Genomic DNA, 17,871 nt, shown 5'->3' on the forward strand with positions numbered 1-17,871 from the left:
TACTTATGTAAATTGACAGTATAAATATATGTTTTAGAAAATAAACTAAATGAAATAGGGATTCAGCTCACAGCGGGAAAACCAATTTAGAGGCTTCATGCTAATTCTGAAAGAAGTAGCATATGCTACTTACGACTTGGATATTTAAAAGAAAATAAAAATTTAGACTCGGTGCAGTGGCTCACGCCTATAGGCCCAGCACTTTGGGAAGCCAATGCGAGTGGGTCACTTAGTTTGAGACCAGCCTGGTCAACAAGGCAAAACCTCGTCTCTACCAAAAAATACAAAAATTAGCCCCGCTTGGTGGCGCATGCCTGTGGTCCCAGCTACTCAGGAGGCTGAGATAGGAGGATCACTTGAACCTGGAAAGCAGAAGTTGTAGTGAGCTGAGATCGCACCATTGCACGACAGCCTGGGTGACAGAGTGAGACTGTCTCAAAAAAAAAAAATGTAAATTGCTCCATTTTTAGGATTGTTCATATCAATCAGATGCACTGTGTACTGATATTTTTTAAAGCTTACTAACCTACAATTTAGCTTGATTTAATTTATTTCTATTACTGGAAGTTTAAACAAAATATCATTGTAGCAAAGTCAGTGGTTTAGCACACCTGTAAATATGATGCCTTGGCAATTCTTCCTGCTAGTTTCAAAAATCAGCTGACATAAATCAGTGTGTACTTGGAAAAGAAAAAATAATATGACAGTTAAAATTCCTGTTCATACTGTCAGTTTTTTAAAAATTTGCTATTTAATGGTAATATAATTTCTTAAAATTTCTAGTTATACTTCTCTATCTTTAAGTAAAATATTAATTAAAGTGTTCATGTACAAAATTTCTGTTTCCTACTTATACCTGCCAGGTACTCATTTTTTTTATCTTTTAATAAGATGTTTTTGGATTTGATTTAATTTGATGCTTTAGTTATTTTTTAATATTTTATATTTTTATATTATGCTCATCTAAATACTTCTTTATCTCTTGTGCATGTACTCAGTTTCTCTCAAACACATACTTGCTCTATATCTTAAGAAGCCAAGTTTAAAATTTATCTATGTGGTAAATATAATTCTTCAGATTCCAAGATTTTCTGAGATTAATCTTTGTGTACATACATCTGCTTTAGTTACAGGAAACTGAATAATGGAATTGTTCTTTAAAGGCCTCTGTTACTGGATTTGGGCTTTCCTCTTTAGCTTAATGTTGAAAGTTCTAGCATTTAACCCCTCTTCTTCATCATGAATGAGTTTCCATAACTCCTGGAGTATGTATAGCTTCGTAATCCAGCTAGTTAGCCTATATTCTCAGACATGCCATATGTATTTCTACCTCTAAGTTTTTTGCTATTATAGATCTCCCTTGGATGTTTTCCTCTATTTCTTGTTGACCATTCAATTTTTTTTTTCGTAGCTCCTAACCCTTCAGGAACTATCCAAATTTCATCTTTCCTTTAAAGCTGACCCGAAGTTTTATCCCTTTTATTCCTTAACAGACTATTCTTTCAGTAGGGACACCTGACACTATTTTGTTGCCTCTTTCCCTCACACACACAATTCTGCATTTAAAGAGAGTGTGTATTGTTGAAAGGATTTAAATGATTTCCAGCTAGGGTGTGTAAGGAAGAGCTGTATTGATAAATGTACACTTTGATTCATAGATATAGCGGGGAAATGCATTATATGATACCTTTAATAAAGCCATGACTAGCGGCTGTGTAGATGTCTTTGAAGATATTTAAGTAGCTCTAATGTAATACTATGTTGTTACCAACATGTTGGCATTGTGACTCTTTTTTTTTTTTTACAAGGATATTTATTATGTTTTACTTATGCCAAAACTGACGTATAGTTCTAGAGGTTAGTAGTGTATATAGTCCAGAGGTTAGTAGTCTATATAGTCAGTCATTCTGTATAGTAGACTATAGTCTATATAGTCTGTATAGACTAAAATACAGTCTATATTTTAGGAGTGTGGCAAGTCCAATAGCACTCTCACAAATTCTATGCTTGAATTTTGGGACTTATTTTTTTTCTTAGTAATTGATTTACTGCATAGAGGATTAATATTTTAAAATGTATAATGAGTGATAGCAGTGTGTTTAGAATGCAAGGATATCTAAAAATGTAAAGGAACTACAGAAAAATTGCAAAATAGTGTAGAGCTCTAAATACCCTTTTTCAAACTTCTGCTAATGTTAACATCTTATAAATACAGTACACAACAATTGGAATAGTGCTATTGGTAATTTTCTTTTTTCTTTTTTTTTTTTTTGAGACGGAGTCTCACTCTGTCGCCTAGGCTATAGTGCAGTGCTGTGATCTTGGCTCACTGCAACCTCCACTTCCCGGGTTCAAGCGATTCTCCTGCCTCAGCCTCCTGAGTAGCTGGGATTACAGGCATGTGCCACCACTCCTGGATAATTTTTTTGTGTGTGTGTATTTTTAGTAGAGGCGGGGTTTCACCATATTGGCCAGGCTAGTCTTGAACTCCTGACCTCGTGATCCACCCACCCTGGCCTCCCAAAGTTCTGGGATTATAGGCGTGAGCCACCGTGCCTGGCCTAGTACAATATTATTAACTAAACTACTGACCTTATTTGACTATTACTAGATTTTCTACTAGTGTGCTTTTTCTGGTTCAAGATCACATTTAATGTCTACAATACATTTAGTTTTCACGTCTCTGTAGCCTCTTCCAACTTGTGCTAATTCTTCAGCCATTCCTTGTTCCATGACCTTGACACTTTGAGAGATTACTGATCAGGTATTTTGGAGCATGTTCCTCAGTTTGGGTTTGTCTGATGTTTTTTCATGAGAGAGTGAGTTTATGCATTCTTGGAAAGAATATCACAGGTGTGATTTTGTATTTTTCATAGTGTAACAGGAGGTACATGATGTCAATATGTGTTATTACTGGTGCTGTTAACTTTGACATGTGGTTAAGATAGCGTCTCCCAGTTTTCTCCAATGGAGAGTTACCATGCTTCCCTTTGTAATTAGTAAGTATCTTGTGGGAAATATTTTGAGACTATGCAAATATCCTGTTTATTATTAAACTTTTGCCAATGAATTTTTTATTCTCCATTGATATAATTATACCTCTTAAAATTATTTTTAGTAGTTATCCTAGGTTTTACAATATAATCAGACAGATTCTACAGTTAGGTAATAATACTGCTTCATTTAACAGCCCTATACGACATTGTATTTCCAATTCTGCTCGCACTTTTTTGGTATTATTTTTGTCATGCAATTTACTTTTGCATATGCCAGGAACATAATATTTTGCTGCTGTTTTTACTTCTGGTAGTCAGTTATCTGTTCGAGCAATTAAATATGGGGAGAAAGTTAATTTAATTATCATTTGTTTTATTTCCATTGTTTTTTTAAAATTATTTTTTGGTATAAGTTTTTGTCTGGCATATTCTTTCTGGGTGAACTACTTTAGCATTTCTTGTAGAGTACATTTGTTGGCAATAAATTCTCAGTTTTTTGTTTGGGGAAGTTTTTATTTCTTCATTTTTGAAAGATGCTTTCACTGGATATGGAATTCTGTGTTGACAGCCTTTTTAAAGATGTTTCTTTGTGTTTGTTTTTCATAGTTTGAATATGATATGCCTAGAGGGGTGTGTGTGTGTGTGTGTGTGTGTGTGTGTGTGTATGTGTGCATTTGTGTGTGTGTTTCTAAAGCCTTACAGCCTTGGGTGCTGTTGGTGCTCTTGGATCTGTGATTTTGAAATATTTTTCTTTTTTATTGAGGAGAAATTTATATAATATACAGTTAACCATTTTAAAACATACAATTCAGGGATATTTAGTGTATTCACAATGTTGTGAGCCCACCAGCTCCCTCTCGTTGGTTTTGAAAATTCATGATTATTTTTTTCTTTTCTTTCTCTCTCCTCTTTCTAAGATTCTGACTATGCATATATTAAATAGTTTGTTTTTTGTTCTACAGCTTTTGTTTGTTCTTTTCAGTGTGTTTCAGTTTGAGTAATTTCTGTAGCTCTAGTAATTTCTATAGATCTATCTTCAATTTCACTTATTCTTTCCTTGACTGTGTCAGTTCTACTGATGAGACTGTTGTGGACATTCTTCATCTCTGTTACTGTTTTTTTTTTTTTTAAATTTCAGGCATAGTTTATCTTTTTTTGCTGTAATTACCCATCTGGCTTAGGTATTGTCTGTTTTTCTATTTGAGCCTTTAGCATATTAATCATAGTCATCTAAAATTTCCTGTTCTAACATCCATGTCCTATCTCAGTCTGTTTTTTTTTAATTTCTAAAATCACGTTTATTATCAAAGCCAAAATTGCCCATATAATTAATACATTAGTCTTCAATTTTTATTTCTGCATGATTATGCAGTCTGAATGACTAACTCACAATCCCAGGTGGTATTACAAGTTTTGCTCTTCAGAATGGTGTTACTGTTGTAAGGGGAAAAGTCCTCACTGACGAAGAAATGAAAACAAAATCAAGAATGATCCACTTGTATCACAGATTACAGAGAAGCTGTCAATGAGCAGTTCCTCACCTCTCGCAGCAAAGGGGATCAAGGGCTAAAAATATCTTAGAAAAATCAAACAGCACCTGCAATACACTCTTATATATAAAAGGCCAAGCTTGTAAACTATTTCTTCTCATCCATGCTGCTCAAATATGAAGGGATTAAAGGCTAATTCCTGGTGAATCTTCTCACTTCTTCCTCTTCTTTGTGTAATATAATTTTCCTTTAAGTGGGATTGGGACAATCCCTTCACATTCTTTTAGTTCCTGGGTCAGAGGGTGTTTGACAATATTCGGTCTAATCACATCTACGTTTGGAGAAGTGCTCCATCATGCTTTCAACAGTTGTGGTTGGTGCATAAAAATTCACCAGGAAATACCCGCCTCTGTTGTGCCACTGATTGTGGGTGGAGATCTTACAAGGAAGCGCTCACTCACCCAGGTTTTCCAAGTTCCTCACTATTGCTCCTTTTTCCATCAGAACCTCTATCGTATGTTTCAAAGCAGCAGCAGTCTGTGGCCGCGGCATGGCTTTCAGGATTAAGGCCAGCTCATAGCGGGGCATGCCTGGAGGCTCGATGCGTGCGGCTCGGAAGGGAGCTGGTTCCCAGGACGCGAAGGGGCGGGATGGCAGGGATGGCGGGGACCTGGAGGTGGCCGGGCCTGACGTCTCCTGGGCGGCAAAAGCATGCTCCAGCTGCATGAGCCTGGGCCCCCTCATGCATGAGTCTGTTTCTGATGACAGCTTGTCACTTGCAAATGTACTTTTTCTTTTCTTTTTTTTTTGTATGCATTGTAATTTTTATTGAAAGCTGTACATCATATGTAGCATAGTATAGACAAAGGCAAATAGATTTTATGCCTGGAAACGAGTCTCCCTTTCTTTTCCTTTCTCACTTTTGTTCTTGTTGCCCAGGCTGGAATGCAGTAGTGGCACAATCTTGGCTCACTGCAACCTCCATCTCCTGGGTTCAAGTGATTCTCCTACCTCAGCCTCCTGAGTAGCTGGGATTACAGGCGTGCCCCACCACGCCCAGCTAAGTTTTTGTATTTTTAGTAGAGACGGGGTTTCCTCATGTTGGCCAGGTTGTTCTCGAACTCCTGACCTCAGGTGATCCACCCGTCTTGACCTCCCAAAGTGCAGGGATTACAGGCATGAGCCACCACGCCTGGCCACGAGTCTTCCTTTATTTATGCTGAGTTTGAGTATAATTTTGAGTTAGGTTTCGTTTGAGGTTTATTTCTCCCAGGAAATTTCTCCCAAGAAATTGTCCCAAGGAAGGGCAAACTTAGAAGGGATTCACATATTGTTGAAGATGTAGTTCAGCCTACTGAATAGAAAAGATGCTCACTGGTTCGTAGTCACTGGACAAGCAGTTAGCATCTTCTGTGCAGGTGGGGGAGCAAATCAGCAAGCAGAAGAGTGGGTACACAGTGGGCTTGCAAAGAGTGTGGGGTCCCTCTGTGCATGGACAGACTGTACATGGTGGTGGGCAATTTGCAGGAGCAGCAGCCTGGTGCTAACCCTCTAACCACAGGCAGGCTGTGTACAAGGTTTTACAGAGGAAGTCAGAGTCCTAGTGGGTGGACAGGAGGCCTTTGAACACTCGTTTGCATGTTGAGAAGGCCATGGAAAGGTTATTGGTAGGCTAAGACTGCAAGGTTGCAGAGAGAGAGTGTTCTGGACCCATGGCTGAGAATACTGGGTATCCTCACGCTCATATTGCCGGTTCCCAAGTTGCAGCCAGAAACTGCAGGCGAACATCTTCCTTCTGCAGTGTCCTTCCAGTGCCTTTTACAGAGAAAGGTTAATATCATGCTTACTTTAAAGGAGAGAGATATCTAAAGAGATTTCTCTTTTCTTTTTTTTCTTAAATCACAGAACATAATTGAAGGATGCTTTTGGATCTGAGAGTCAATAAATTGATAACTGAGACAGATGGAGATATTGGATGACAGATAGTAAGCAGTCAGTGTTGACTTAAGTTAGCTGGAAGTCCCACCACATTTTACATTTCTGTACCTTTTATTTTATTAAACCTTTATTTTTCTTTTATTGAACCTTTATTTGGAATCGCTGTTCCTTGGTACTTAAAACCTTTTCTTCCACACAGCCTTTCAAACATTTATCTTGCTCAGGGCACCCTCTGCTATAATCTTGACCATAACTTTATCATTACCAATCACTGACAGCCCCTTTATAATCTTATTTTCAGGTACCTCTCTTTCCTCACACCATCTCATACCCATAACGTGACTTGGAAAATACTTGAAGCACAGTAGCATCTCTAATTTATTGATACTGCTACCTTCACATTATCTTCCAGATTCTTTGTATTCATTTTTCCGGAATCAGTTTCTTGGCTCCATCATTATGTTGACACTGCTGTGGGATGAAAACTCGAAGCCCAGGTCTTCAGACTCTAGATTCAGATTCCGGTATACTAGATATGACAAACAGTTTTAACACTTAAGCCAATTCTGTTCAGTTATATTTTGCTGTGCACAAAGGCCGTTGATAGTGTCTGCCTCAAGCAATATATTAAGTTTATGGAATTATATACAGGTTTAGCAGGAAAAAGTGAATATCTAAGTATCTGCCACATACACATATTTCTCCCTGTAGCCATGTTTGTTTCAAAGCATCTTAAAAATCAGTTGTGATTGACAGCCTGTAGAATGGGAGAAAATATCTGCAAACTATTCACCTGACGGGATTAAAAACCAGACTATATAAGGAATTCAACTCAACTGCAGAAAAACAAATACTATGATTAAAAAAATGGGCAAATGATCTGAATAGACATTTCTCAAAAGATGACATACAGATGGTCAACAGGTACATGAAAAAATGCTAAGCATCACTAATCATCAGGGAAATGCTAACCAAAACCATAATGAGATATCATCTCACCCTGATTAAAGTGGCTACTATAAAAAAGACAGAAAATGACAAATGCTGGTGGATGCAGAGAAAGGGGAACACTTGTACCCTGTTGGTGGGAACGTAAATTAGTACAGCCATTATGGAAAACAGTATGGAGGTTCCTCAAAAAATTAAAAGAGCTGCCATATACCCAGCAATTCTCACAGCTGGGTATATATTCAAAATATGGGAAATCAGTATTTTGAAGTGATATCTGCACCCCTATGCTTATTGCAGTACTGTTCCCAGTAGCCAAGATATGGAATCAACCTAAGTGTTCATCAAAGGATGAATGAATTAAAGAAAATGCAATACACACACACACACAATGGAATATCATTCAGCCATAAAAAGAATGAAATCCTATTATTTACAGCAACATGGGTAGAACGGGAGGACATTATGTTAAATAAAACATCAGGCACAGAAAGACGAATATTGTATATTCTTATATGTGAGAGCTTAAAAAGGTTGATCTCATTGAGGTAGTGAACAGAATAGTGGTAACCAGAGGCTGGAAGGGTGGTAGGGAGCGGGGGATGAAGAGAGGTTGGTTTATGTGTACAAAAGTAGATAGAAGGAATAAGTTCTGATGTTCTGTAGCACAATAGACTGACTATGATTAACAATAATTTATTGTATATTTTTAAATAGCTAGATTTGGAGTGTCCCCAACACAAATAAATGATAAATGTTTGAGGTGTTGGTTATCCCAATTACCCAGATTTTATCATTGTACATTGTATGCTTGTATCAAAATATCCCATGTACTCCATAAATATATACGGCTATTATATATCCATAAAATGAAGAAAAAGAATTAGGTCGGAAACCATAGGCAAACCCTCTTATCACATATGTGACACACAGCCCTCAATATTAAAAAAAATCAGTTGTGATCACTAGTAGAATGTTGAAGTAGCAAATTTAGGTTTTGGTTTTAGACAAAGGTAATTGGCATTCGATAACATCTCTATTTCCATCACCTGCTGTGATATTTTATAAAGCTAGTAAATAATTCCAAAATGAATTTATCTCATTCTCTTATTATGAATGAATTCAAATATTATGTTGAGTCCCTTACTGTGTGCTAGCACTGTTTTAGGCACAGGGGATGTGGCAGTGAACAAGACAAAGAAAATCCACAGTCTTATTGGATTTTATATGTTTGAGTAGATGGGAGTCAGATAATCTGCAGAAGTAAATTTATAAATATACAGTGTAATTTTATAATATGATAAATACCACGAAGAAAACCAAATAGAATAATAGAATAGCATGACTAAAGATATAGAGGGGGTTATTTTATATTGTAGGGTTATTTTATGGGGTAGCATTTTAGCTGAAATGTGAGAACGAGGAGCCAGCCAGGTGAAAACAGAAGGAAAAGCAAACACAAAGGCCCTGAGGTGAGAGCAAATGTGTTGGAAAAAGAGATAGAAATCTAATGTGGCTAGAATATAGTGAGCAAAGGAGTGTGCTTAGAGGAGAAGACCAAGCAGAGGTAGGGGTCTGGTTTTATAGGACTTTGTAGACAAGAATTTTGTGTGTGGCAAGAATATTTTAGTTTGATAATTCATAATCCAAAAATGATTTTTTCAGTAATGCATGTAGTATTAAAATACATGCTTAAGAATGATCTAAAATTATACTGGTTTGGATTACAAAATGGTTTTCTCTTAATATAGACCTCAAATGGCAAGCTAAAAGCTAATTATTGTTTCAAGGAAATAATTACCCAGACTCTTGACTCTTTTTCTTGGTATCTACCTACCTCCCTTTCACCATTTGGGCTGCATCAACCTAGGAACTCAAAATCTAGAGTTTTTACATGAGAATGAAAGTATTGGTTTTAGTTAGTCAACGTGAAAGGGTCAGTACTCCTAGTTAGTGAGGATCCAACACTCCTGCTTAGGGTAATGACTCTTAATATACTTACAGTATAACAGAGTCTTACGTTTTTGTTCAGTAAGGAGAAATAAAGTTCAGAATTCCAAGTAAGTTAGAAAGTATAATGAGGCCCTTGCATTCCTGGTCAGTCAGGAAGTGTAACAGAGTCCAAAACTCTTAGTTTGGAAATGTAATGATCCAGCATTCTTAGTCAGGAAGTATAACAGTCCAGCACTTAGGCAGCTATTGCTTAGCAACTGGTATGAAGGTTGATGGAAAGGAAACAAAATGATGGTTAAAGTGAAGTTTTGGAATCATTAATTTATTCAGGCCATGCTTTTAATTGATCTCCTTAAAATTTTATGCCCCATATGTGGGTTTTTCTTTTTACCTTAATAACTTTAAAAAAATTTTACTATCTGGCTTTTTATTTTTTACAATTATCTTCATTTCTTGCCATGTTAACAGATTGGCTACTTCAAAATGTTGTTTTTCAGATAACTTCATATCTTTCTTTTCTTTGCTAGTCAAAGGCCTAGGCCTTTATCTTCCTTTTTGCTACAACCCTAAAGGCAAAGAAAGAAAGGGGAAAAAAAGCTTGGTTTATCCTGTATTTCTTCTGAGTTTACTAATATTAATTATTTTTTAAATGTATTTTGTTTTAATGCATGATATACATGGATATTATTGAAAAATTTAAAACTATATGGAAACACAAAGGAGAAAGTCACCATCTTACACTACAACTTTTGGCACTTTGGTATGTTTCCTTCTAGTCTTTTTTTTCTTCCTGGGACCTATATATAAGCATGTGTACATACATACCAATTTTTCTTAAACTCTTTTGGGTCACAGATATCTTAAAAGTTTTGAAGCCTATAGATGAGAGAAAATACGTAAATGTTGAAGACAAAATTTTATATATATGTGTCAAGGGGATTTAGGAATCAGTCATCAGCAAGGATCTTTTTCATTCGTTATCATGTGCTGTTGTTGAAACTTCTTTTAAATCTTTTTCTTACTGCTGTAGTGGAGCCATTGCTGCGCCAGATCTTTGGCCAGTAGTAGTGCTATAGTTGGGATGTAAGATTACTGTTACCACTCTTACAGTTTGTGTTCACTATTAACTATTTTTATCAAATAATAGCATTCATGTGTGAAGTGGCTGGGTCCTGATGGACTTCCAGACTCAGTAGTATGTGGCATCAGTACCAGTCTTAACTTCAGTAACCCATATGATCATTTTTTTCTTGACCGAGTGGTATTTCATTATAGGATATAATTTATTTAATTAATCATCTATTAATATAAATTTAGGCTCTGTAATTTTTCTTTACCATAAGTAAAACAATGATGTAATAAATACCCTTATATTTACTTGTCTGACAATTTTCTTGGGATAAATTCCTAAAAGTGAAATTGCTTAGTCAAATTTGATATCATTTGCCTGATTGGGCCTGAGAAGTATACCAATTTATAGATAACAGTGTGGTCTTTGCTAACGCTAGTCATTATGGAATACTTTTATTAGTTATAGTGTTTATAAAGTGAAATACATAAATCTAAAGTATATAGTTAGATGTATTTTGACAGTTCTATATATCTGTGTATTTAATACCTTTAGCAGTGTATAGAACATTTCCATTGTCACAGAAAGATTCCTTATAAATCTTCCTGTGTTCTTATTGGCCATCTATTTTTTTCCTTTGGTGAAGTATCTATTAAAATCTTTTGTACATTATATTTGGATTTTCTTATTATTGAGTTATAGAAGTTCTTTATATATTGTGGGTACTAGTCTTTTGTCATGTATTTGTAGAATAAACACATTTTTGGTATGTGGCTGGCCATTTCATTTTCTTAGTGGGGTCTTTTGACAGTCAAAGGTTTTAACTTGAATAAAATTCAATTTATGAATTATTGTATTGTTTATGCTTTCATATCCTCTGTGGGAAATCCTTTCCTTAACCAAGGCCATAAAGATTTTTTCCTATGTTTTCTTCTAGAAATTTTACAGTTGTTAGCTTTTATGTTAAGGTATATGATACATTTTGAGGTAATTTTTGTGTATGGTGTGAGTGTAGGTTTGAAGTTTTTTTATTTTATTTTTTTCTGCCAAATGGATACTCACTTGTTTTAGCACCAGTTTTGAAAAGCTTATTCCTTCCTTATTAAATTGCCTTGTCCCTTATTGAACATCAGTTAGATTTACAGAGATATTATGCTATGGCTTTGAGGAATGGGTTTGTTCATAGTATTGAAGTATAAGCAGTTAGGATCTAGGCTTTGTATGTTTGGAAGTTGATTAAATTTGAAAAGCCTTAGCTTTTTGAAATTCTTTTTCTTTTATTCTTGTTCAAGTATCTTGGGATGGCTGTAGTAGAGTGTGATTTGTAATGTTTTTGTTTTCAGTGTGGCATGTCCAGATATTTTTCTTTCTTCTTTTTCAATTACTAGTTTTTGTCAAACTATTTTCTGGTATTGAAGATTAAACAGGTTCGTTAGCCATCTTGATATAGGTATTATAAGGACTTGACAGGTCATAAGTCTCCTTGTGTAGAACACCTCACTCTTGCTTCCTGTGAAAGCATAAAATGTTAGAATTAGCAAAATCTGATCAACAGTATTTAGGCCCTTTCTTTATTACTTTTACTTACTGACATCTTTTTCTCTTGTCAGGCTATTATTAGCGATCATGGCCTTATGAAATTCTGGTTGAATAAAGCACCTGGAGAAATAGTAATTTATAAATATGAAATGTGACTAAAGTCTATTAATACCAGACTTCTTTGCATATCAAACTAATATTGTGAATTTTTAGCGGGAGTATGTGAACTTGGAGTGTGTGACCATTTGCTTGGTGTTGGGGTCATTGTAAACTAATGCAAGCAAATGCATCTTGTAAGTAGGCAGTAGCTTGATTTTTTTCTTGTTTGTAAAAATAATAGTAGAAATGAAATGAACTCCTTTTTTTCCTGCTTTTCTTGCACAGTTGCCAACAAAATATGCAGTCATTAAGCAAGCAGCAGGGTAATAAATATAATAAACATATATTTCTTTTTATGAAGAGAACTTCTCTGCTGCTTGCAGTAGAATTCTTTGTGCTCTGATCACATCAAAAAAAGCAGTACCTGGTGTGCCTGGTAGCACAGTTAAGTTGGATATTTTCCCCCTTGTGTTTTTGTCACAAACATTGATCTTAGGGGTTTATAATTTGGTAGTGAATACTGGAAACATATATTCAGCTTCCAGTGTTAGTGTATAAAGAACACCATCTGATGGATTGGCCAGAGTTGAATTTGAATCTGATTTGGATACTTTTATTGTTACAATTTTGAAAGAGTTATTACTAAATCTGATAGTAATAGTGATGTGTTCTTTATAGTTATCACATTTAAGGAGTTTTCAAAATAAAATCCTCTGCATGTTGTTTCTCTGAGAGAAAATTACATTATTTAGAATGTTTATATTTGCAAAACCCAGTAACATCTGTGGGAGCAGCTGGTTGTCACTGATATTTTCTAGAGAAATTGCAGAATAATGTGTATTTATAATTTATAATTTAATTTTTATATTTATATAAAATATGCATATTTTAATTTATAATTCTACATGTAAAATTATGTTAATGTAAAATTATATATATAACAAAACATAGCTTATATATAATTATATATTTGTAATTTACAATTTTACATTAACATGTAAAATTATATTTACATTAACATGTAAAATTAAAAGTAATGTAAAATTTTACATTAACATGTAAAATTATAAGTTAATGTAATATTATATGTTAATACTATAGTTTACATGAGTTTCATAGGATAAAGTTTTTTGTTAAACAATTCAGAGCTTTGAAAATATCAGTTGATGAATATCCTCAAGTATAGATTCTTCATTTTATTTTATTTTTTAAAGAAACATCCACCATCTGATGGTATCTGCAGGCTTTACCCAAGATGGTTCAGCCCATAAAACCATCCTGTTGTGATATACCAAAATATGTTTAAAAATGATATACCAAAATATGTTTAAAAAGCTGTGCATGCCTTTATGATTTGATTTTTTTTTTAAGGGATGATAGAGGTGCTTTATGTTTTTAAGGGACACATTGTATAAAGGAGCATCCGGCCAGGCGCGGTGGCTCACGCTTGTAATCCCAGCACTTTGGGAGGCCGAGGCGGGCCGATCCCAAGGTCAGGAGATGGAGACCATCCTGGCTAACACAGTGAAACCCCGTCTCTGCTAAAAATACAAAAAATTAGCTGGGCATGGTGTCACACGCCTGTAGTCCCAGCTGCTCGGGAGGCTGAGGCAGGAGAATCGCTTGAACTCGGGAGGCAGAGGTTGCAGTGAGCTGAGGTCACGCCACTGCACTCCAGCCTGGGTGACAGAGTGAGACTCTGTCTCCAAAAAAAAAAAAAAAAAAAAAAAAAAAAGGAGCTTCCCCTTTCCCAACCCTATCTTTTACTATTTTCATAAAGTTGAGTTCTGAATTTACTTTCCAGATTGGGTATGTATTTGGTACAAACTTTATAGGTCAATGTTAGATCTAGTAATTATCCTTCAATTGTTGTCTTTGAGTTTATACAATAGAAGTTACTTGACTAGCGTTTTACTCTTTTTGTAGAAAACATATAATCCATATTCAAATCAACATTTAAAAATATTTGTAAAGAAAGAAATCCCTTATGTAGTATTCTTGCCAAAAATATTTAACTGAATCTAATCATGAGGAAGCAACCAGGCACGTCGAAATTGGAGGTTATTCTATAAAATAGTTTAAAATTGTTAGTGGCATGTAAAGCAAACAAAAAGGTGGGGAAGTTGTTCCAGATTCAAGAAGACCAAGAGAAAAGACAACTAAATACAACAATGCGTGATCCCCAAGTAGATCTAGATCCAAAACAAGAACAAGAAACATAACATATGGCCGGGCACGGTGGCTCACGCCTGTAATCCCAGCACTTTGGGAGGCCGAGACGGGCAGATCACGAGGTCAGGAGATCAAGACCATCCTGGCTAACACAGTGAAACCCGTCTTTACTAAAAATACAAAAAATTAGCTGGGCATGGTGGCGGGTGCCTGTAGTCCCAGCTACTCGGGAGGCTGAGGCAGGAGAATGGCGTGAACCTGGGAGGCAGAGCTTGCAGTGAGCCGAGATCACACCACTGCACTCCAGCCTGGGCGACAGAGCAAGACTCCATCTCAAAAAAAAAAAAAAAAAAAAAGAAACATAACATACACTTGTAAGAGACAATTGGAAGAGTTGGAAGAATTCAAATATGTACTATTTTGTAGTTGCAATATAGAGTCAATATTAATTTTTTTGACTTTGATAATGATACTGTGGTTATAAAGAGAATATCCTTATTCTTAAGATTAAATGCTGGGACAGAGTGTCATAATGCTTGCAATTTACTTTCTTTTAAAATTGTTTTATTTTTAATTCACACATAATAATTGTGTATGTTTATAAGGTTGCAATTTACCTTCAAATGTGAAAGAAATGGTATATGTATTTGGCCAGAAAGGATGAAAGTAAACTTGTCAGAGTATTAACAATTATTGAATCCATGTGAAAGGTACATTGATGTTCATTGTACTTTTCTTTCAAGTTTTCTCTAGATGGAAATTTTTTTAAAAAGCTGGGGACAAAATCTCCACAAAGAATAAACTGTAATATTAGGACAGTGCAACTTACTATTTTGGTCCAATTTTTGTCCCTAACATTATCCTTTGTAAGAGATTATTGAATATATGTTCAATACTTATTTATTATTTTGTTTCCTACAGTTTAATAATGCTACTCCATGATTTTAGAATGTTTTACAGTTTACAAAACATGGCTGGGCGTGGTGACTCATGCTATAACCCCAGCACTTTGGGAGGCTGAGGTGGGAGGATCGCCTGAGCCCAGGAGTTCAAAGTTAAAGTGAGCTATGATCACAACATCACTGCACTCCAGCTTGGACAACAGAATGAGACCCTGTCTCAAAAAAAAAAAAAAACAAAACAAAAAAACCAGAAACAAAAAACAAAAACACACACACAAAAATCCCCAAAAAACTACATACAGAGAGAGTATTTATGTACATCCTATTTCTGTTTTGTGAAATAGATGAGATAGGTGGTATTTTCCTCACTTTACAAATGAACAGTGTGTTTTAGAGAAATATTCCCAAGATCATAGCCAGCTACTTTTGTGCCCAGACTTCCCTCCTAAGCCTTGCAGTCTTCCCTGTATCAACCTTGATGTCCCACAGATTATTTTAAATGCAGTGTACCACAAACTTGTTCCTTTTTTCCTCTTTAGATTATTCCTTGGTAATGGTGCCTTGATCTACCCAAATAGACCAGTCGCATATCTGGAAGCCATCCTACAATTACTATACTCTTACCTAATTGGTTCTAGGGGGAGAAGAAATGGGGAAGAGAACTAATGTTTTTCAAGTACATATTTAATATCTGGTTCTATGTGTTCGATGATTTTCATGAATCTTATTAAATTCTTTCAGCAGCTACTGTGTTTAGATGGTGTCTCCAATTTTACAGTTTCATAATAGAGATTTGGAAATAGGCTTAACAAGGTTAAGTGATTTTTTTTTTTTTTTTTTTTTTGAGATGGAGTCTTGCTTTGTCATCCAGGCTGGAGTGCAGTGGCGCAATGTTGGCTCACTGCAACCCCCGCCTCCTGGGTTCAAGCGATTCTCCTGCCTCAGCCTCCTGTTAAATGATTTGTTCTAAGTTGCAAAGCTCATAGACAGTGACTAGGGGATTTGAATTTAGGTCTTAAACTTTCTAAAGTCTGCATTCTTTACAATGTACATAAGCAAATTTCTCTTAAATCTTTCTCTTAACTTTTTGTAACACTACCATTGCTTAAGTCTCAGTTTGGATTACTGGAAGAGCCTACCTACTCAGTTTTTCAGTATTCAACCTTATTTCCTTTAGTTAAGCTTCTGTGCTGTTGACAGAGTGATCTTTCTAAAATCCCACTCTGGTCATAGTGCTTCTCTTCATTGATAGAATGAAAATGGCAAATAAAGCACTTCATATAATCCAGTTCTTGCCTTCTTTTCTCATCTTCACATACTTCCTCACATCTGTGCTACTCTTCAGCCACACTGAAAAATGGAATTAAAGCTTTAGTCTGTCATAACTGCTTGCCCTTATAATTGTTACTACTCTAGTCTTTCATTCTTTGCTGTGTTATCTGTTGCCTTCATTATTCAAGACTCCAAAGAGTAAGTTCCTATAGGAAGTCTTTATAATGCCTTCCCTGGCTGTATTAGGTATTTTTTCTTTGCCGTGTGCATACATCTGTTATAGAACTACATTATAACTATTTGTTTTCGTGCCTTTTGCTGTAATACTGTGAATTCCTTGAAAGTCACACCTCACAGATATTCAGTGTTCAGTAAATGTTTATTACTGAATGGAGATTAGTGAACCTCCTTCTAATCCCCACACTATGAATATACTTTTCCTTAGGGAGGCTAACATATATCAGTTTTTCCATAGAGGTTGTTGTGACTTTTATATTTATTTGCTTTGTTCATCCTGAGTATTGGAATAGTAATTAGGGGACCTGATTTCTAGTTTTGGCTCTGCCACTTATTTGCCATACTTTCTTAGGCAAGTTACTGTAATTTGGCCTTGGTCTCTTGGCCTCAATTATCTCATCCATTTAATAGCAGGTTGAATTAAGTGTTTCCTGACCTCTTACCTGTCTTTCCCAATGACTCTGATTTTCTTGGGAAGGGTTTTGAGCAGAGAGATGACATGTTGGTAGTGGTCTTACGAGTTTCACTTTGACAGAATTTGTAGGATGTGTTGGAAGGGTGTATTAGTCCATTCTTGCATTGCTATAAAGAACTAACTGAGATGGGGTAATTTATAAAGAAAAGAGATTTAATTGGCTTACAGTTCTGCAGGCCGTACAGGAAACATGGCTGGGGAGGCCTCAGGAAACTTACAGTCATGGTGGAAGGAAAACAAAGGGGAAGCAGGCACGTCCTATATGGCTGGCGCCAGGAGGAAGAGGGCGAAGGGAGGGGTGCTACACCCTTTTAAACAACCAGATCTCCTGAGAACTCACTATCATGAGAACAGCAAGGGGGAAATCCGCCCGATGATCCAGTTGCCTGCCACCAGGCCCTTCCTCTAACATTGTGGATTACAATTTGACATGAGATTTGGGCAAGGACATAAATCCAAACCATATCAAAGGGGATAAACCAGATGAATGCAGAGAGACCAGTTAAGAGAGTAATGTGGTTTCATGAGCGCCTGGAATGTGATCAATATTTGGAAAAGGAGAAATAATTGTGAAAGAAACTTTACAATTTGAGATGGTAAGGGCAGATGTGGTATCACAGAAAGATATCTGGTCTTTGTCCCTGAGTTTTGGCACAGAGGTCTTAAAACCCTTGGAATTTCCTGAGCCATAAGGGTAATAAAAGTGTCTTTTGTTCTAATGAGGCTACTCTTGGTGGGCCTCTAGATAGCTTCAGGATGGGGGCTAGTTGCCAGGAAGAAC

At 35.9% G+C, this 17,871-nt stretch overlaps 1 protein-coding gene and 1 pseudogene across 2 annotated transcripts in view; one reads left to right on the forward strand and one right to left on the reverse strand.

Annotated features, from left to right (window-relative positions):
- The window catches only part of FAF1 (Fas associated factor 1), a 511,731-nt gene that overhangs the window by 107,883 nt on the left and 385,977 nt on the right, over positions 1-17,871 (forward strand). The gene's annotated exons all lie outside the window — the stretch shown is intronic.
- Positions 2,821-5,260, reverse strand: LOC129524083 (small ribosomal subunit protein bS6m-like; annotated as a pseudogene).

Source organism: Gorilla gorilla, chromosome 1, assembly GCF_029281585.2.
Source record: "Gorilla gorilla gorilla isolate KB3781 chromosome 1, NHGRI_mGorGor1-v2.1_pri, whole genome shotgun sequence".
NCBI lineage: Eukaryota > Metazoa > Chordata > Mammalia > Primates > Hominidae > Gorilla > Gorilla gorilla.